Source organism: Rhinatrema bivittatum, chromosome 2 (genome assembly GCF_901001135.1).
Source record: "Rhinatrema bivittatum chromosome 2, aRhiBiv1.1, whole genome shotgun sequence".
In the NCBI taxonomy this organism is placed as follows: Eukaryota; Metazoa; Chordata; class Amphibia; order Gymnophiona; family Rhinatrematidae; genus Rhinatrema; species Rhinatrema bivittatum.
The window spans coordinates 506110173-506131509 of NC_042616.1; the positions used below are offsets into that span (position 1 = coordinate 506110173).

At 43.3% G+C, this 21337-nt stretch overlaps 1 protein-coding gene across 1 annotated transcript in view; it reads right to left on the reverse strand.

The window, feature by feature from the left end:
• Nucleotides 1-17201, reverse strand: part of LOC115085092 (E3 ubiquitin-protein ligase RNF182-like) — a 95532-nt gene extending 78331 nt beyond the window's left edge. Inside the window, exon 1 of the mRNA XM_029590687.1 lies at nucleotides 17087-17201. The gene's annotated coding sequence lies outside the window, so the exon portion shown is untranslated. The remainder of the gene's footprint in view (nucleotides 1-17086) is intronic.
• Nucleotides 17202-21337: the final 4136 nt, after the last annotated feature.

The following is a 21337-nucleotide window of genomic DNA, read 5'->3' on the forward strand; positions in this document are numbered from 1 at the left end:
AGAAAAAACAAACACATCACCCCTATACTAAAAAACCTTCACTGGCTTCCTATACATCTCAGAATACGCTTCAATGGGCAGATTTTCAAAGGCTAAGTGCGTAACATACGTGCGTAACCTGAGGAAATCTGCCCCTGCGCGCGTTGAGCCTCGGGGGCGTGTTCAGGGGCGTGGCAGCGGTCCGGGGCGGTCCGGGGGCATGGCCGAGTGCCCTGACACAGCGGCCTGTGTCGGGGCCTGCTGCGCCAGCAGACATTCGGCGCATGCAAGTTACGACTGCCCGGAGGCAGGCGTAACTTCCTGGATAAAGGTTAGGAGGGGGATTTAGGTAGGGCTGGGGTGTGGGTGGGGAGTGGGTTAGATAGGGGAAGGGAGGGGAAGGTGGGGGGAGGCGGAGGGAACGGGCAGCGCACGCAGGGCATGCACCCCCTTGCGTGCGCCGACCCTGGATTTTAAAAGATACGCGCGGCTACGAGGGTATCTATTGAAATGCAGCGTACTTTTGTTTGCGCCTGTTGCGTGAACAAAAGTACTCACTCGTGCTTTTTTTAAAAATGTACCCCCAAGAGTCTGACATTAATGCACAGCCCTATATAATCAAAATATACACTGGTTCAACACCTCCTTCCACTTTCAAACCCCATGAAGAACCACCAGATCCGCCAATAATGGCACATTACCGATAACCTCACCCAAACTTTACACACTATCCTCGGCCTGGGAATGTGCACTATCCCTTGCCGGTCCTTCCATCTGGAACTCAATGCCACAAGACCTAAGGATAGAGTCAAACACACAAAACTTCAAAGAGAAATTAACAACTTGGCTGTTTAAACAAGCCTTCCAATGACTCCTAAAAACACTTGCACCCAGACCCACAAAATCTAATACCTCCTCGCAAGCCATTATTTAAAGTTGCTGTTTTCTCCTCTACTGTGTTATTATCTCTATAGTTATAAAAATTATAGTTACATGTTCCTATTGTCATCCTGCAACTAAACTCCTTACCTCTTCTATACCTCTCCTGTAACCCATCTGCCCTAAAATACTGGTAAGTTTAAAAGGTTTTAAGATGTAATTTCCTTTCATGTTTCTGTACTCTGTTACCATCGGAAGGGCAGCACCCTCCATGAACTGTACTCTGTTATCCCCAGAAGGGAAGTATCTTGAATTATTATTCTAAAAACGGAATGACAAAAATAATTTAATACCGTATGGTATATTTTATTTAAAAGAAAAATATCCAAATATATCAAAGAAAATCTGGATAAGGGGTTCATTCGCGCTTCCTTGTTGCCTACTGGGGCTGGTTTCTTTTTTGTGGGGAAAAAAGATGGTTTGCTTCGCCCGTGCATCGACTAACGTGAGCTCAATGCAATTACCAAGAAGAATTGATATCCCCTCCCACTAATCATAGAGCTCTTCAACCATCTCAAAGGGCACAAATATTTACCAAGTTTAACCTGCGGGAGCCATTCAATTTGATTAGAATCAGAGAGGGCGACAAATGGAAGACTGCTTTTAATACCAGGGATGGTCACTATGAGGTTCATATTCAGACACAGTCCAGCTAGCAAAGTTAGCCAGATAAACTTATTTGGCTACATTTGGAGGTATATTCAATATATTCAATAGTGAAACTGTACTATTGAATATAGCTGGCTATCTTAAAGTTAGCCAGCTAACTATAGAGCCTAACTTTAGGACAGTTCTTTGGCCTGACCAGACTTAGCTGGCTAAGGGAGTCATTTATCAAAATGCGATAAGGTGTTTTCGCATGCGTTAAGGGCTTATCGCATGCGAAAAGCCCCGTTAACGCATGCGATAGGCCCTTAACGCATGTGAAAACGTGTTTAACGCATGCAATTGCACCATATCGTATGGTGTGATGCAAATTCAGAAAATAGGAGGAGTTAGGGGTGGAGAGTGGGCTGGGTTAGCCTGTCTGCTAAGAGCTATTGCACAGCTGTAATGCCAATTTTAACTACACCTCTTTGGATTGTGTTAGGCTGTGTGATAGCTGCTGTGACTGTGTGGTAAGGTTTCATTGCCATTTGTGATGTCTCCTGTAAGTCCTATTTCAGGTGAATTGATGGAGAGAGACAGAGAGCCTGGCCATAATGTCATGGCCCACAGGTAGGTATTTGTATCCCTATGGTAGGCCCACCTAGTAACTCGAGGTGGGGTTTAGGTAAGAGTGTAGGGGGTTGGGGGTTAGGGGGTTAGCTAGGTTGAGAGAACACTGCACAAATCTCATCTTGGAGTGAGTTTCTTCACTCTGAAGGCCAGCAAATCTTCACAAGAGACCACTGTTCTGTTCGTAGGTGTCACGTAGAATGTCAAAGTGGCCCCTAACCCCCTACACTCTTACCTAAACCCCACCTCGAGTTACTAGGTGGGCCTACCATAGGGATACAAATACCTACCTATGGGCCATGCCATTATGGCTAGGTGCTCTCTCTCTCTCTCTCTCTCTCCCTCCCCCCCCCCCCATCCTCCCAATTATGCCCCTGGAACACTCCTAATTTAGCCAGCTAAATTCTAGCTGGTTATTTTATTAACTGTCTAGAATTTAGTTGGATAAGTGCCCAAATATTCATTTAGCTGGTTAACTTCTGAGTTAGAAACAAATCAAGAGCAGAAGGACTGCTCTGTCGCTGTGAAATATTTTTAACAACAAGTTGCTCAAGAATTTTTCTTTATATAATTTCAATGGTGCTCAATATACCTACACCCTGTGGATCTATTAGTTTTCAAATAATTGGAAAAAACTAAAGAAAAAATATATTTATAGGAGGAGTGGAAGGTTTCATATATAGTGTAGGTGTCCCAGCACCAATATACAATTGGTTATAATCATCAACCTCCTACCACCTCCAAAAGCAAAATTGTTAAAAAAAATGTTTTGCACTATATTAGCATTAAAGTCCCAATGATATTCAATGACATCTGTGGTTTAATAGATATTACCTTACTTGCGGGGAAGACAAATGTGATCTTCAAAACGATATTCAATTTAAAGCGGGTACTTAAACGACTTCCTGAATCTGTTGGATTATAGGAGGAGTGGAAGGTTTCATATATAGTGTAGGTGTCCCAGCACCAATATACAACTGGTTAAAATCATCAACCTCCTACCACCTCCAAAAGCAAAATTTTAAAAAAAAATGCTAATATAGTGCAAAACATTTTATAAAAAAAATTTTGCTTTTGGAGGTGGTAGGAGGTTGATGATTATAACCAATTGTATATTGGTGCTGGGACACCTATACTATATATGAAACCTTCCACTCCTCCTATAATCCAACAGATTCAGGAAGTCGTTTAAGTACCCGCTTTAAATTGAATATCGTTTTGAAGATCACATTTGTCTTCCCCGCAAGTAAGGTAATATCTATTAAACCACAGATGTCATTGAATATCATTGGGACTTTAATGCTAATATAGTGCAAAACATTTTTTTTAACAATTTTGCTTTTGGAGGTGGTAGGAGGTTGATGATTATAACCAATTGTATATTGGTGCTGGGACTCCTACACTATATATGAAACCTTCCACTCCTCCTATAAATATATGTTTTCTTTAGTTTTTTCCAATTATTTGAAAACTAATAGATCCACAGGGTGTAGGTATATTGAGCACCATTGAAATTATATAAAGAAAAATTCTTGAGCAACTTGTTGTTAAAAATATTTCACAGCGACAGAGCAGTCCTTCTGCTCTTGATTTGTTTCTGATTTCAGTGGATCGCTGTTTACAGTGGTGGTTGTTTCTGAGATTTTCTTAACTTCTGAGTTAGCCAGCTAAATGCTTTTGAATATGGACCTCTATGAGTACCTGGTGATGCTGATTGGGTTGTACGGTGTGCCCACAGTTTTTCAGTTTATGATCAATGAGATTTTTCGGGATTTTCTCTACTCCCATGTGGTGGTATATCTGGACAATATCCTAATCTTTTCAGAATCATTAAGGTAACATCAAGATCATATGAAGCAAATTATCCAGAGGAGTTAGAAAAATGTACCTTCGAACAGGAGGAACTCCGGTTCCTTGGTTATATCATTTCCCGGCAAGGCCTGTGTTTAGACATGGAGAAACTGAAAGCCATTCTGGAGTGGCCTTGACCAGTGGGCCTGAAAGACCTGCAGTGCTTTCTTGGGTTTGCTAATTATTATAGGCAATTTATCCATGGCTACTTGATGTTGGCCACACTCTCACTGCTCTTACTAAAAGAGGTTCGGATACCAAGAATTAAGTAGATAGCACTATTCAGGCATTTCAGCACCTCAAGGAAGAATTCACCCATGACCCATGCCTACACCACCCTGACCCTTCCAAGCCATTCATTCTGGAGGTAGATATTTCTACCCTCGGGGTAGGGGCTGTCTTCTTACAGCACAACACCCATGGTACTCTTGTGACCTGCTCTTATTTCTGTAAAATATGTATTCCCACAGAGAGAAATTAAACCATTGGAGATTGCGAGCTTCTAGCAGTCAAGCTAATCTTAGATGAATTGCAACATCTGTTAGAAGGGGCCAGATACCCTGTGACTATCTAAACGGACCACAAAAATCTGGAACACATGGCACAAGCACAACAACTGAACCTGTGGCAAGCCTACTGGTTGCTGATCTTCAACTGGTTTAACTTTGAACTGTGATATTGTCCTGCAGAGAAAAACCGACAGTCTGATGCCCTCTCATGTTCTTTTGACCCTGAAGTGTTCTTGGAGTCTCCAAGGCATATCATTGACTCTACAAAAATCTTGGCCGCTGCATCAGTGACAGTGCCATGTGGGAAAACTGTCATTCCTCAAAATATACTGACTTACACACGTAAGTCCTACTTTATTTTTGTGCGTAAACTATACGAGCGTATATTTTTAAAATTGGAAGGAAATACTCACTTTCAATGCAAGACATATGTTTGTGTGTAAGTTGGGGTGGACATATGATACATGATTTTATAAAATGCATGTATCTGATATGCACAGTTTATATTATAATATTGTAGATCTCTGCGTTGTTTGAAAGTTATCCTCACTGTGTCTTGTTCAATAAAGACTTTTTTTCATAGGTAGGTTTTAATTCTAGTTCTATCTATGACAGCAGCACTGAACAACTGTAATATTGCCAGTATGTGCTAAGGTAATGGACTGCCTAGATCAGTGGGTTTCAAACCTGTCCAAGGTTACCAAAATGAATAAATATGAAATAAATGTGTTGTGTCCCGCGGCCGTGGCAGGCCACGACCGCGGTCCCCTACCTTGTCCATGGTGGCGACCCGCCGCAGCAGCCTCGGGGGAAACCCCTGACCAGGTGCGCGTTGCCCCGGTGCGGGTCCCCGGCCTGACCGCCGGGTGGAGAGCCGTCTCTGCTCTGTCCCCGCGCCATTCCTGCAGCCTTTCCTCCACGGAGGAAATTCAAGATGGCCGCCGCCATCCTTAGGCACGAGGCCGCACCCCCTTCAGAGATTTAAAGGGACCTGATCCCTTTAACAAGCCTCACCTGTCCTTAATCAGCCTGAGCAGGGGAAGTATAAAGGGAAGCTTCCTCTGCTCATTCCCTGACTTAGCAACGTCCTTCAGCGCTGTCTAGTCTGCTTGCTTCGGTGAGTTCCTTGAGCTTCGGATCCCTGTTCCTGTTACGTCTTGGTCTTCTCGGTTCCTGACTTGGGATTGGCTTTCGGTGATTGTCTGGTGTGTGACTCGGATTGGCAAGCGGTGATTCTCTGGTGTGACTTCGGACTGGCAAGTGGTGATCCCTCAGTGTGTGACCACGGACTGGTAAGCGACAACTCTCTGGCACTTGATCTTGGACCCCTCCTGGTCTCCGTCTCCAAGGGCCCGCCTAAGTCCCAGCAGTCTGAATCCCTACGGGCTCCTCCTGGGGGGACCGCGGACTTCCAGGGCGAAGCTCCAGTCAGCCCGTGCACCGATACTGCGACTCCTCGGGGTCCACCTAAGTCCCAGCAGTCTGGGTCCCTACGGGCTCCTCCTGGGGGGACCACAGACTTCCAGGGGTGAAGACACAGCTCCTCTTCTAGCTTCTTCAGCTGCCTGCAGTTGCCTCCGTCTCCAGTGCCGAGGGTCAACTGCGCTCCTCTTCTGTTCTGCCTCGCCACCCGACGAGAGAACCTACGGATCCTCCGCAAGGTATACCATCCTCTCATCGGCCCAAGGGTCCACAAGCCTGAGCATAACAAAATGTGCATGCAATGGAGGCAGCACATGCAAATTTGTCTTATGCATATTCATTGTGGATATTCTGAAAACCTGACTGGCTGGGGAGTCCCCCCAGAAAAGGTTTGTGAGCTACTGACCTAGACTAATATATTTTGTTTCCAAGGTGCCTTAGTGCTTCTGGATAATGCATATTGCGGAAGATTAGATACTGGCATTATTAAATACCTATGGTGTTATAATAAGGTCTCACAGGTTAGTTTAATAACATTAATAAAGCCCTACAAGTTATGAAGGGAGGGGTGGAATATTATACCCCTTCACAAATATTCAAATTGGGCAAATTGCCACTATGGAATTTATTCCAAGTTCTCGGTATTTTGATCCCTAGTTATTCAGGAACTTGTGAATATTAACTGAAAATGACTTATCGCCAGTGAAGATTGCATTATTATTGAACTGGACTGTGTCAATATACTCAAAGCACAACTAAAGATGCTGAGATTGGTACTTCTACTGGCATTTAACTGGGTTGCTGTCACCTGGAAAGAAGTTGGCCAGATATTTGTTAGATGAATTAATGAGCCACAACCTGTTCTGGGGAAAAATCTCTAGAAGCAGAAGAAAAGATCTAAAATGTCTCATAGAACATGGCACCTTTATAATTTTTTTATGCGAGTTTCTGAAGTTGAAGACTAAAGGAATTTGTTAATGCTACTTTATTGCCTGGAGATGTTTTTATAGTATGGGTTAGGCTCAGAACTTCCCTAATCTGTCTTGATGACCCTAAAGCCAGTCAGGTTTTCAGAATATCCACAATAAATACACAAGAGATAAATTTGTATATATTGGAGACCCAGTATATGTATACTCATTGGCAGATAACCTGAAGATCTGACTAACTGTGGGGTCAGAAAGACAGGTTTGGGAAGCCCTGGCTTAGCTCCATTGTCGGTTGTAGAGTCACTCTGTCATGTTTCACCTGACACATTTTTAAGGTTATACTAATGCCTTTGAGTGAAGAGTATAATCATAAAATCAATAAACTTGAAAAACAATAGTGCCCTATCATACTTAGCTGATGCAGGAAAACGTATGAGTCAGATCTTGTAATTATTCTCAATTAATAAGAACAAGTAATTTAGAACAAGTAATTCTCAATTAATAGAACAAGTAACTAAGTCCTAAGATACCCTTCAAAGTATCGTTATTGTGCTTAGGCAGAGTTGCCAAAGTACCTTAGTTTAAATGAAAAAAGACTCATGCTATTGCTCACCCCCTCAGACAGATAATTTTTGCCTACCGAGTTGGAACAAACCTTTGATCTCCTCACATGAAGAGTACGAAGATGGCAAACTCTGGCATACTTCCAGTTATCATTTTTCCAATTTCCTAAACTTCTTAGGGAAATCTTATTTCCTCAGAAAGCAAATTTGCTGTGATTTGATGGGAACTGTTCAAGGCTATTTCCCCCCATCTCCCCCCCCCCCCACACACAAAACCCCAACACATGCATTCTGCTGAGAAATAACTTAATCTGTATCACTTACAGTGTGAATGTCCAGACTAAGGGGGATAAGAGCGCAATTACTTGTGCATCTACAAATTAAAGCAATATTCAGACTTTGGGTTAATTTGTACTGTTGTACAGGAATAGGATTGTAACTTGGACAGAAAAGCTGCATTTTTCTCTTCTTTCCCAAAGAAGGTGACCTATGAGATGGTTGAGCTGGCATGCATAAGTTTAACTATAGATTATAGTCTAACAAATGATAGCACCATAAAATTCTCCACTGGATTTTGCTCAGAGAAATAGGGCATCACAAATTTAACACCAAGTACAAAGTATGAGATTATCATTCACTCTTTGTAAGGGGCATTGAGGACGCCTTGAAATTGCAACATTGAAATAATCTTTTTACCTTCATGACCAGATTTAAGAACTGTATAAACATGTAAAAAAATTAAAATAAATAACCGCAAAAAGAAGTTTGCAAAGTTGCCAGTGTTTTGTATACGTAATGAATTTTTATATTCCTTAAACTTAGGGCTCCTGTGAATTATTTCTCAAAGTGAGTAGACTTTAGAATATTGTGCTAGAAAATCTGCAGCACAATTCAACAATTTTAACCTAGTTAAATTATCAAGTTACAATGTGAACAGAACAACTGAGCAAATTTTAACATAGTGTAGGTTTTGCACTGAGGCACATTTATGGCAGTAGACAAAAACTTGCATAAGGAATTTGTACATACTAAAAGATGCACAGAGAGCATGGTGGGGTTTTGGCTCTTAATTTATAAGCTTTGTTAGGCTTGTGTTGTAAGTGAGTTACATCACAAATAAATATACAATACAAAAAACAGGCAAGTACAAATCAAGCAAAAATAAAAACACTACAAGCAAACAATAAAAATAAAAAAATGTTAATCAATTGCAATGAGTAAGTAAACAAAACAAAACACTTAAAATATAATAAACCAGCAAGAAAACCTTCAAGTCAAAACACTAAGCAAAAGCCTGAGAAAGAAAACATTGTCAACAGTTTTTTTAAATCCAAATAATTCAGCACTGAAGAACTGCGGATGATAAGTGTTTCAAACAATAAGGGATGACACAAGAAAATGCACACTTCCATGTACTTGAGCCAGAATGCAACATGTGCAGAGTGTAATCGTCGACCAGGATTATAGCTGACCAGCTGTTTCTCAAATATTTCACCCCATGTCATGGACAGATTTAAAAACCAGGCAAAAATATTATAAACTGTTGCCAGCCAGTGCAACTTTTCCAGTGCCTGTGAAATCCGTCCCCTGCGCCCATAGCCTACAATATATAGTCTGCCACAGTTATCAAAGTTTGAATTCAGTTTTGCTGCAGTGTAAGAAATTCCTCCAGATTTATGAATGAAAAATGCTGACTTTTTCAAAGGGGGAAAATGCCAGGGGAAAACTGGGACAACTTTGTATTGGAGTACGATTGGCTTTGGTAAACCTGCCCCCGCTACCTTTAAAAAAAAATAAAAATTGGCCAATTTGTTTTTTCGTGTTCTTTTGGGCTTCAAGCTCCATCAGAACTGGCCTTTGTTGGGCTACAGTGACATGAATTTTCTTTCACAACTACCTGATGATTTCCCCGCCTATTCTTGTTTCCCTTTTTTGAGTCCCACTAAAACGGAGACAGTCTTCAGCCAGGGGTCTTACACCACAGATCCCTCCTACACCTGGTTACTGTGGGCCCTAAGTCTGGCCACTAGGTGTCATCGTTGAGCAAAAGCTGAGACCTGCTACCCTTAAGGGCTGTGAAAGCTGCCTCTGTGGGATTTCTAGCTGGCCCAAGGTGTAAACACCTGACCTGGAATTCAATCTAGGACTTTTGCAATAACTGAAGAGGTTCACCTGCCCCCACTGTATTTTAAGTGTGTAAGTCTACAAAAAGAAAAACAAATAAATGTGGAAGAAAAAAAAAGAATCTGAAGAGCTTTTAAAATTAAAAGCATTTTTTGTGATGGTGTCCATTATGACCTTCTGAATTTCCATTCAAATTATAGTAGAGATCGACAGGTTAGCCTAAATACTGCATCAAATCGCAAAGTGCAAATGGACAACATGCATGTGTGTAACTTTTATGAACGCATGCTATAAGCAGGGATGGGCTACCAATCTCATACCAGAGGGCTTTTGCTGCTACCAATATCTTATCAAGAGCTCCTGCCAGCCCTGTTGTACGCAGGGAGATGTTTTTAAAATAAGTTTCCCAGGACCCCCTTCCAGCACATCACTGGGCAAAAGTGTGAACACTTGATAATATTTTACAAAAGATGATTTAAAGTTTTTCATGTGGGGGTTATGTTGGGGGCTCAGGTTTTGTGCACAGCTACAGTAACTGAGATTGTGCCACTGCATGACAACTGTGTTCTCACTTTTTTTCTCCTTTAACAGCTGTCTGGCAAAAGAGAAGATTTGGATTTTGTTCAGTTCAGTTTCCTTTTAAAATAAACCAAATGATAGATCTATTTTAGCATTCTTCTTACAACAAGCCTCCTTATAAGAGTGTGTGCCTGTCTTTATAAGGCAGCAGCATGTGCCAAGCCTCTTCCTAAAGACTTAAAGTGTGATGGATCCAGAACAGTTTACAGGCCAATACAGTAAAGTGCGGCCATGGTTACCCTGCTTCTAACCCGCGTTAGCCCAACCTGCTATTCACTATCCCCTTTAACCCATCCTTACTGCCTCTTTAACTCAACGGGTAACCCTTTCCGCCCACGGCATGTATATGAGATGTAAACGATCGGATTAGCTATTCCCTCCCATACAGTAACGCGCGCCCCGATTATCGCTTTTTAAACCTGCACTTTTCCCGCGCGTTTAACCTGCTAATTTACCGCCTACCCTTACCACTGTGTTAGAGGCAGGGGTAAGGGTAGGCGGCAAACTTTCCCCCAGCCCCCGCTCACCTGCCCTGGCCGCGTCCATGGGTGCCGGTCTCTGGGGCAGCCCCAGTCCTCTCAAATTGACGGGCCAATTCCCCCGGGCTCTCCGGAGCTGCAACCCAGCTCTGCCCCAGTCTTGCAAAAAAAAAGTTTCCTTTCTTCTTGCAAACGCGTTTCTTAACGGCAGGAACAATTGCAACATCTGTTCCTTGCGTGAAGCCAGGTTAAAACAAAAGAGAATAAAGTGTGATAAAAGTAAACTTACTGGCGGGAGCCGGCGGGCGCGCATTCTTCGAGGCGGGAGTGCATTCTTCGAGGTGGGAGCCGGCGGGCGCGCATTCACCGACGCAGAGGGAGCCGGCGGCGAAAGCGGCCTCCAACAGCCCCCGCCGGCGGTGAATGAATGCACACCTGTGCAATTGGGGCACTCAAGGCGTGACGTCACGACGTTTGGCGTCACAACGTGTGACATCGGCGTTCACTAATGCGCTGCCTTGAGTGCCCAAATTGCATTCATTCACCTTCGCCGGCGGGGGCTGCTGGAAGCCACTTTGGCTCCCCTGCCCCCGCCGGCGAAGGTGAATGAATGCAATTTGGGCGCTCAAGGCAGCGCATTAGCGAACGCCGACGTCACACGTTGTGACGCCAAACGTCGTGACGTCACGCCTTGAGTGCCCCAATTGCACAGGCGTGCATTCATTCACTACTGGCGGGGGCTGTTGGAAGCCGCTTTCGCCGCCGGCTCCCTCCGCCTCGGTGAATGCACGCCTGCTGGCTCCCGCCTCGAAGAATGCGCTCCCGCCTCAAAAAATGCGCGCCCACCGGCTCCCGCCAGTAAGTTTACTTTTATCACACTTTATTCCCTTTTGTTTTAACTTTCACCCTGCGCCTTGCTTCGGGAGGGAGGGAGAGAGGACCATCCACTTCCTGGTACCTGTCATTTCAAATGTCATTTGAAATGACAGGTACCAGCGCACCCACGATACTGTATAGGCGCTGTATAGCGCTCTATACAGTAAAATGGATTGCGTGGGCCTAACGCTTCATGGACGCTTCTTGGACACGGCTTGCATTTGCAAGCTATTTAAATACAGTATCGAGCGGTAGGTGAGCCGGACTGTGCGTGCGGCAAACGCGGGTGCGCCCGGTACTAATGCAGCTCTTCCTACCGCTCCTTACTGTATCGGCCTGTTAGGAAGGTGCTAACTTGTGTTTGACAGAATGATTGCCTATTGATATAAACTGGAGTACAACTTCATTTTTTCAGCACACAATCTGTTTTATTGTGAACGCTGCCTTTTACTGCAATGCCCAATGTCATTTAGGACAAGATCCAGCGTAGCCATGTCTCCTTGTATCACTGGTATGTTCATTATCAGGAGTCGGTGCTAGTGGGGTGCCAGCCTTTGGTGTGTACGGCATGCAGCTCTAGGAAGAGCCTTTGATGTTACTGGGAAAGTCGCTCCTGTTGCAAGAACGTTCTGATTATAGAAACATTTTAAATTTGGGCTGAAAGATGCTTTCAACACTAATTGCATGGCTTTTTCGACGAGTCAGCTAGTTTTAAGGGCTCTGGCTAACTTTTAGCAATTGATTTGTATTTGTTTTCAAAAAATGCTTTCAAGTATGAGACTGACAATTATTTTATTGTTTATGTCTTATTTGCTTACTTTTCCAAAATAAAAATAAAAAATCTTTATGCACCTCTTTCTCTCTCTATACATATATATATATATATGTATATACACAAATCTTTTTGACATTCATACAGAATAATAAAGTATTTAACCTTATAGTAGATAAACACTACCAATCCCACAGTTTGTCTTAACACCTGATGTTGACAGTGTGCTGAGTAGCTGCCTGACAGAAATAATACATTTCTAAACAGTACCATGGTGGCAGGTTTATTTATTTCTCTAGATTGCAATCACTGGCTCAATTGTTGGCTTCAGAAAGTTCCTCCGTTGTCAAGTTTAGCTATGGTAAAAGCTTTCAGAACCCCTCACTTGGCCTCTGCATTTAAGAACCAAAATATCCTAAAGACAGAGCTGATCAGGAAACAATAAAAGAAAAAAAGACTCGATGGCTTCCTCAGGTGCCCTGGTTTCTCTGAATCTAATTAGGCATGTGTCATAAATCAGTGAGAAATGATCTATTGCATTCAGCAAATGCTATCAGCCTTCATGCAGAAGCTGTTTGCCCCTCAGATTTACTATGTACAAAATGTATTTGCAAAGGGAAGGGCATAATGCCATTGTATTTCAGCCTGGAAGGATATTTGACCCACCTGTGGCCTTATCCCTTTACAGTTCAAGCCAATCTCGCACAGCCTACCACTGAGAGAGAGAGCTGGGCGAGTTCCATTGCTTAAGCATGCTGAACATTTCTGAGCTGTCCTTGTTCCTTGCCTTGAAGCCTAGTAAAGCCTTCATTCTGTGCCAAGGTTTAGAGCACTTAGTGAAATTAGTTTGTTTTTCCAAATATTTCTTTCTTAATTTAAGAGGAATGATTAGAAAAGTAGTTTGTTTTATCTGAAAGAAAATTGTGATTAAAGAAGGCAAAGAAAAAGAATTAATACAAAGTTTTGGTCAAGGGCATATACAATAAGACTTGTCTTGAGCATCGGTATATTAAAAGAATTTAAAGAAATAAAATAAAGAAATAAATACAGCAAGCAAGTACGGTAGTAACATACATAACAACTGTAACAGATAATGACCTCTGAGCTCACGTAGTCTGCTCAGCTGCCCCTATCTACTTCATCATGAATGTACACAGTAGAGATGTGCATCGGGTGCCCGATCGTTCCCGCTTTCGGGTTCGTGTGGCCGCGGATCAGCATTTTTTTGTGAAAAATCGGTTTTCGGCTTAGTGTGTGCTAACGTAGCGCGCGCACTAACAAAAACTATCAAAAAAGTAGCAAAAAGTAACAGAAAAAAAGTTTTTTGTTAGTGCGCGTTAACCCGAAAACAGATTTTCCCAGAAAATTCGGGAAAATGGAATCAGTTTTCTGTGTTGCCGATCCATGACGAATTAGGGAATTTTGTACGAAATTCCATATCATCAAAAACGAACGCACATCCCTATGGTACAATAGTGTTGTGTATTTAGGTGTACCTAAAGAGCTTGCAATCTAAACGGGTGCTTGAGGTGATGGTAGATAAAGTGCCTTCCCTAGGTCACAAGGAGTATCGGGATTTCAGTTCCCTGGTTCCTAGCCCATTGCTGAAACCAAATGGGATCTGAACTTGGATCTTTAGGTCTTAAACGTCATATCACTAGCCTATAATGCTAGTTCTGAAGCAGTGACAGACCTATGATGATTGAATACTTTATATCTCTACAGGGCATGGTTAGCATAACTTGTGCTTATTCGCACTGCATGCTCAAGCCAGCTGTGGATTCTTTTTTTTTTTTTGCACAAAGAACCTTGCTATGTTCCTTTAAAGGGCACGTTAAATCAGAGACTGAATATCAGTTTGAGGGATTTGATTCAAAATCATATCTGTTCCTTGGGCTTACAAATACGGAGGAGGAAATCTGCAATTGATTTCTTGTTTCCCTTTCTTCTGTTGGTTCCCACTCTAGAATCGGAGCAGAGCTTTCCGTAGAAGTGGTAGGTTACATCATATGAGATTGCCTGACAATTTCAGCTCACCTCACAGGCTCAACAGCTCATCAACAATACATTAATAGGTGTCGAAATCCCCACAGAGAGATTGCCAGTGAGAGATAGAAAAGGCGAGAACAAGAGAGACGGGGAGAGAGAGAGTGTGCATATTGTTAACGTTGCATTATTTTCCATGTCAGGGTAACTTTACTTATTTGGAGTTTCTAATGCTTTTCTGCCATTCGGTACCATTGCTCTAGCCTATTTATTTTCATTTTGCTTCCTTCAATAGGTTTATGACGGCTTCTACTTTTCTTCCTCTTCCAATCACAGTTGCCAATATCTGTGGTTCTTTGCATATTACAGCAGGATATGATTAATCCTACTCCCAGAGATCTGAGGTGCAGTGCTGGCTAATTAAGGGGTCCTATTTACTAAAGTGTGTTATTGCTAATGCAAATGTTGCCACACATTAATGCTTGCATTATTTAACCAACTTTAGCCCGTTAGTCTGTGGAAATGTTAACGGGATGCTAACGCAGATTAACACAAAAAAATGCTAATGGGCTGATCTGCATAGCAATTAATGCCAAACAATTCATTCATATTAGGCAAGGCATTTTTCAAACATCCCCCGCATCTTATACCTCATATACATGCATAAATTACACCAATTTTCAAAGCAGGCTTAGGCACATAAATCTGCTTTGAAAATAATCATACTACCCCACATGTCACTCATATTTGGTGTGTACAAAATGTTTCTGAAAATGTAAATGCATATACCATAACATTTTACAAATGAACTCATCTGAAGCCTCATTTTGACTTGGCGAGTCAGGGCTGGTGGGGAGGAGACGCTGGCCTCCAGGGGTCTTCACCTTACCTTGGGCCTGGGGTGGAGGGAGATCAGAGCACCCTTTGAGTTGAGTGTTACCGGCGCCCTAACACATCAGTGTTATTTCCTGCAAAATGCCTGATTTTAACACTGGATTGGATTTAAAAAAGGCCAATTTTAACATTGCCCTCTTAATAAATAGACCCCCATGTGCACTGGTGCCCAACTTCTAAACCCAATGAATATAATCAAATCGTTCAGCAAGGATACTATGGACTGAGCCAAAACAGTATAAAAGGGGGTTACACAGAAATGGAAAATACAGCTTTCTTTTGTTTAATTTAATGGTACTTGTAAGAATGTGAAGAATTATTCGCATCCTTGCCCTGGAGAAGCACTGATGATCAGTTCAGAGCTGAGCATTTTTAAGATCAGCGATGTAAAAAGTATAATATATAGGTTTATATATTCTCTGCTTCATGGAGTATTGATTTGGGACCAGACTGCCCTTTATTTGCCAGAGCTTTGAGCATTCGGCTTTGGTCTTTTATCTCAAAAAAGCACATGCTGCTTATACTCTGCAGCAGAGGGTTTTCCACACAAAGTGGGAATCTCTTTTTATTTTATTATCCTTAAAAATCAGCGTACCATACTCATGAGATTGTGTTCTTGTAGACAATATTTGTTTGCTTTAACAAATGATTTTCTTAACAGAAAGATATCAAACACAAATCTACTTATAATAAAGATTTATTTTTATTTTTTTTAATATAGTTTTCTACAGTCTGTGAAAGGAATAGCAAAGTCCACAAACTGTTTTGACTATAACCTTTAATATTACCTCTCGTCCCCTTTTCTTTGCAAATGAGAAATACTAATCATTCTCCCCTACTTTGGCTCAGTATTGTGCCCCTAATACATAAAAGGTGAGTGATGAGCGATTGGCAGCAATCATTAATAAGGAATGATTTGGGAATCCCAAGTTTCACTTAAGAGTCAAGAAGTCAGACTGGACTGAAATTTCACCCTGTAGGAAAACAGGCCCTTTATTGGTTGCACAAAAAGACAACTGGTTTCTCAGTGCTTTCTCGCTTTCAATTTTTTTTTTTTTAGGGGGGGGGGGGGGAGGGGAGTCAAGACCTCCCCTGCTCGTTCTCTCTTCCAAGAAACATCAGTAAATAAAGACAAGCGTGAAGAAAGCAGAAGCAGAACTGGCACTACTACAAAAGCACAAAACTGGAATAGGGCTTTGTTTCAGCAATGCCTTCTGGCACTTGCACTTCAACGCTTCCCTTGCTAACAACAAAAAGCTGCCAGGAAAATAGAAAGGGGGACGAAATCTCAAGTAATGCAAAGCAATTTTTTTTTCTTTTTGTTTTCTATTTTTGCCAGTTGGAGTTTTAAAGTTGCTGCCAGAACCATAAAGCAACTTGTCAGATCCTGGGCACGAATCGAGCGCTCAGTGAGGTGGCCCAGGCTGGGCAGCAAACCTTCCTCTTTGCGAGATGCTCCCCCCCCCCCCCCCCCCCCCCTTCATCCGTTCCACAGCGCGCGTCAGAAGCTGGAATACCAAATTCAGCCAGAAGCACGCTTTCTTTACTAAAAATGAAACTTTTTTCCCCTTCCTTTACCGGAGATAACTTTCCTAAGCACTGTATGTGCATTACCCTCTCCCCGTTCTTACAGATGTTTCTCACCTTTTCTACTCCGGGCACAGCAATACAGGACATGTCCTCCCTACCTTTCACGAAAGCAGACAAGAGGAAAGAGACTCTTAGAGCCATCCTCCCCATCAGGGGTCGAATCGAATGATTTGTCTTCTCTGCATGCGGCTCCCTTTAGGTAACACTGGGGCAGTAATAGGCTGACTGCCATTAAATGCCATTTCTGCTGTCCAGGTCCTTTTCAGCGCATTTGTCAGTGATAACAGTAATAAAAGAAAAAAATGTGTCCCTTCCCCCCAGCCCACCCCCTAACCCAAGTAGATCAGGGAGAGCACTTTCTTTTTTTTTTTTTTACCTGACGCTAGGCTGCAGGTTGCTGCTGGGTGGTGGTGGTGCTGCTGCTCCTTTATCCTTAATCCTCCGCCCGCGGGTATCTGAGAAGGGAAACCTCTGCCACTACTCTCGAGAAGCCGGGACTGAGCTCCGGGAGTCACTATAGCAACAGCCAGCCCGAAGCCACACCCTCTGCGGCCCCCGATTGGCGGGACTCGCTCCCGCCCCCGTCCCTGCCCCCCTTCCCAGTTCATTGAAGAATTCCCCGCGAGCATTGTGTTTTCTCCACTGTGGTCTTAAAGTGGTGCTTTTCTTCCCAGGGTAGCCTACACTGTTGATATTAATTTAGTGGGGAAAAAAAAAAAAAAATCCACACATTTTAGAAACCGAAACGTTGGTTTGTAAAGGGGTTTCTTTCTAAAATGTGTATCATTCATTCAGCTTCGCTTTGCTGTATTGCATATATTTAGTGGATGCATGATGCCTTGCTTTTTTATTTATTTATTTACATTTCTTATATTCCGCTAATTGCCAATACACCACGAATTAAAACAAAATGTGAATTAAGTTAAAGCAAACATTGATCAGTTTTATAGTCCCTTCAGCAAATAATATGTGAAATCCCTTTCTGTATGGCAAATCATTTTGCCTGGAGATGTTCTTTTCCTAGTGCATAGTATTTATTAATATCTTGCATTTTATGCTTTACAAGTCAAAAAGAATGAATTCTAGAAACAGACTGTATGTGCGATTACTGTTCAATGAAGCGTTTGACGCATATTCTTTTTTTTTTTTTTGCTTGTCTTGTATTTTTTAGGAAAGGATATTAATGAAGTGAAATGCTTTGGTTAAGAGTCGCTGACACAAGCATTGCCAGTACAAGGTAACGCCCGATTTCATTAAGAATATTTAGAGATATCTTGCAATATTTGTAATGGAAATTCTTGTGTAAATCATTGGAATGCCTATGTTACGGAGAGAGTCAATTAGTGGACCCTTGGGCCGGCTGATTAGAGACAAAGTCCAACAGTTGTTAATGAGCCGGGAGGCGGACCCTAGCTGGAGCGGATTGGTGAAGTCTTCGCCCTGGAAACCCGAGACCCCCCCAGGAGAAGCCCGTAGGGGTCTGGGTCGCTGGGACTTAGGAGATCCGGTGGTGTTTGTAGGTCGAGGCTGGCTGAGGATAGGAGAATCGTGAAGAAGTCCGAGGGTCGTGGCTGGCGGAAGACAAGGAGAATCGTGAGGAAGTCCGAGGGTCGTGGCTGGCTGAAGACAAGGAGAATCGTGAGGAAGTCCGAAGGTCGTGGCTGGCTGAAGACAAGGAGAATCGTGAGGAAGTCCGAAGATCGTGGCTGGCTGAAGACAAGGTAAACCTGGAACCAGAGCTGGAAGCAAGGCACGGCTGGAACAAGCAGGGACCAGAGCTGGAAGCAAGGCACGGCTGGAACAAGCAGGGACCAGAGCTGGAAGCAAGGCACGGCTGGAACAAGCAGGGACCAGAGCTGGAAGCAAGGCACGGCTGGAACAGGCAGGAACCAGGGCTGGAAGCGAGGCACGGCTGGAACAAGCAGGAACCAGAGCTGGAAGCGAGGCACGGCTGGAACAAGCAGGAACCAGAGCTGGAAGCGAGGCACGGCTGGAACAAGCAGGAACCAGAGCTGGAAGCGAGGCACGGCTGGAACAAGCAGGAACCAGAGCTGGAAGCGAGGCACGGCTGGAACAAGCAGGAACCAGAGCTGGAAGCGAGGCACGGCTGGAACAAGCAGGAACCAGAGCTGGAAGCGAGGCACGGCTGGAACAAGCAGGAACAGAGCTGGAAGCGATGCACGGCTGGAACAAGCAGGAACCAGAGCTGGAAGCAACTAAGCACTCAAAGGAGCGACCTTGTTGCAAAGGCAAGGTAAGGGAGGCAGACGCCGGTTTAAATAGGCAGCCGGCGTCTGACGTCAAAAACGGGGCGGTTCAGCACTTCCGGGTGCTGGACCTACAAAAGCTGTTCCTTCGCGCGCGCGCGTTCCCCAGCAGGGGGAGGAGTCAGGCACGGGCCTCAGCGGCGTCTCCACATGGGGAGAGCCTTTGCCACGCGGTCGGGTCGGCCCTGGGAGCAGCGGAACGCGGCGAGTGTGGGGGAGCTGGCAAAAAGGTAAGGACCCGGTCACTAGCCTAGCGACCGGGACTGCAACAGCCTATTCCAAAATTATTATTTCCTCTGTCAGATATGTTCAAAGCAGCACGAGCTTGTTTTTTTTTTTTGTTTTTTTTAATACCTACAGCAACAGTAAAGTACAGTAACAAGCAAACCCCGGTGTTTCCATATGCAAGGAACAAAACTAGTTCACAGCAGTACATTGAGATAGTATAAGTTACATAATGGGGTAATTTTTAAAAGGTTTCAGTTCATAAAATTGGAAGCTAGATGTATGTAAGTAGCAGGTATGCACACAAGTAGTGTTCTGTAAATGCCCCAAAAATGCAGGTAAATGTAAGCCCCATCCAAAAAAAGGGGGTGTTTTGGGGCATTCTGGGTTGGGTTTCAGTAGTTTTGCGCACAAGTTAGTATTTTGTAAGCATACATTTCCAGTCATATGCATGCTTTTAGACCTGCTAATTGAAACGTGGAAATAAAATCACACTTTGTCTTTTGTCTGCAGTTTATGGCCTTGGTTAAGTGGTGGTGGGGGGGTCAGGGTGACGTGATGGAAGATCTGGGTGAACTGGTGGAGGTGTCAGTGAACTGGTGTTTAAAAGTATGCATGCAAGTATTTTCAGAAGCGGAGTGTATGCATACTTTAAAATACCCGCCTCTGTGCATAAACTGCAGTAAATGTGTGCATGTGTTACAATTATTTTACAGATAAAATATGTGCATGTACTTTTATAAAATATGCGGCTCCCTGCATTAAAAAGATGTGTGCGTAGTGAAACACATGCAACACTTGCACTTTTGGGGCAGAGATACGTGGTATTTTATAAACTGTGCAGCTCCCTTCAGTTTATAAAATAGGGGCGTAACGTTGTGTGCACATACATATACATGTGCGTGTGTTGACTTAGACACATTATTGAAAATTATCCTCATTATTAGCTTGATTCACCAAAAGCATATTCAACCTTAAAAGGAGCAACTGGTGGGGATATTCAGATTTTGAGAAACAACAACTGTTGTAAAGTTATATATTCACCTCATAAATAAACATATTCCACCAGGATCATAGAAATATTTTAGAGTTATGTAGGAGGGGAAAGCTGGGGGTGGGTGTCCATTGATACTTCCTCAACACCTTCAACTCCACTTCTGACTGGCTTACTAATACTGCTTTATTGAAATCTAGATGCATCTTTTATGTGACTTATAGAGGCTTTCAAATCAAGGCATTTTCACCACTGGCTTAATCAGGAGTAATTCCAGCTTTGAAGACTGTTGCTGCCACTTAGCTTCAGTAGTTTCTATGAAGCTGTTTGACCTTGCTAATTTCTTTCCAGAGGGGTAGGACTTTTCCCTGGAAGAGGAACTGTCCCATTTGGAAACATAGAAACATAGAAACATAGAAATGACGGCAGACAGAGAAGACCAAACGGCCCATTCAGTCTGCCCAGCAAGTTTTGCACTTTTTTTTTTCCTCGTTCTTATCTGTTTCTCTTGCTCTTAGTAACCTTTTGGTTCTATTTCCCTTCCACCCCACCATTAATGTAGAGAGCAGTGTTGGAACTGCATCTAAGTGAAATAATCTAGCTTAATTAGTTAGGGGTATTAACTGCCTCAATAAGCAAGCTACACCTATGCTTGTTTACCCCAGACTATGTAATTCAGTCCTTGGTTGTTGTCTGTATATAGATCCACTTTTCTTCATTCCTCTCTGGCCGTTGAAGCAGAGAGCTATGCTGGATATGCGTGAAGTATCTCGCTCTTCCTCCCCTGCCGTTGAAGCAGAGAGCTATGCTGGATATGCGTGAAGTATCTCGGTCTTCCTCCCCTGCCGTTGAAGCAGAGAGCTATGCTGGATATGCGTGAAGTATCTCGGTCTTCCGCCCCTGCCGTTGAAGCAGAGAGCTATGCTGGATATGCGTGAAGTATCTCGGTCTTCCTCCCCTGCCGTTGAAGCAGAGAGCTATGCTGGATATGCATGAAGTATCTCGGTCTTCTCCCCTGCTGTTGAAGCAGAGAGCTATGCTGGATATGAGTGAAGTATCTCAGTCTTCCTTCCCTGCCGTTGAAGCAGAGAGCTATGCTGGATATGTGCGAAGTATCTCAGTCTTCCTCCCCTGCCGTTGA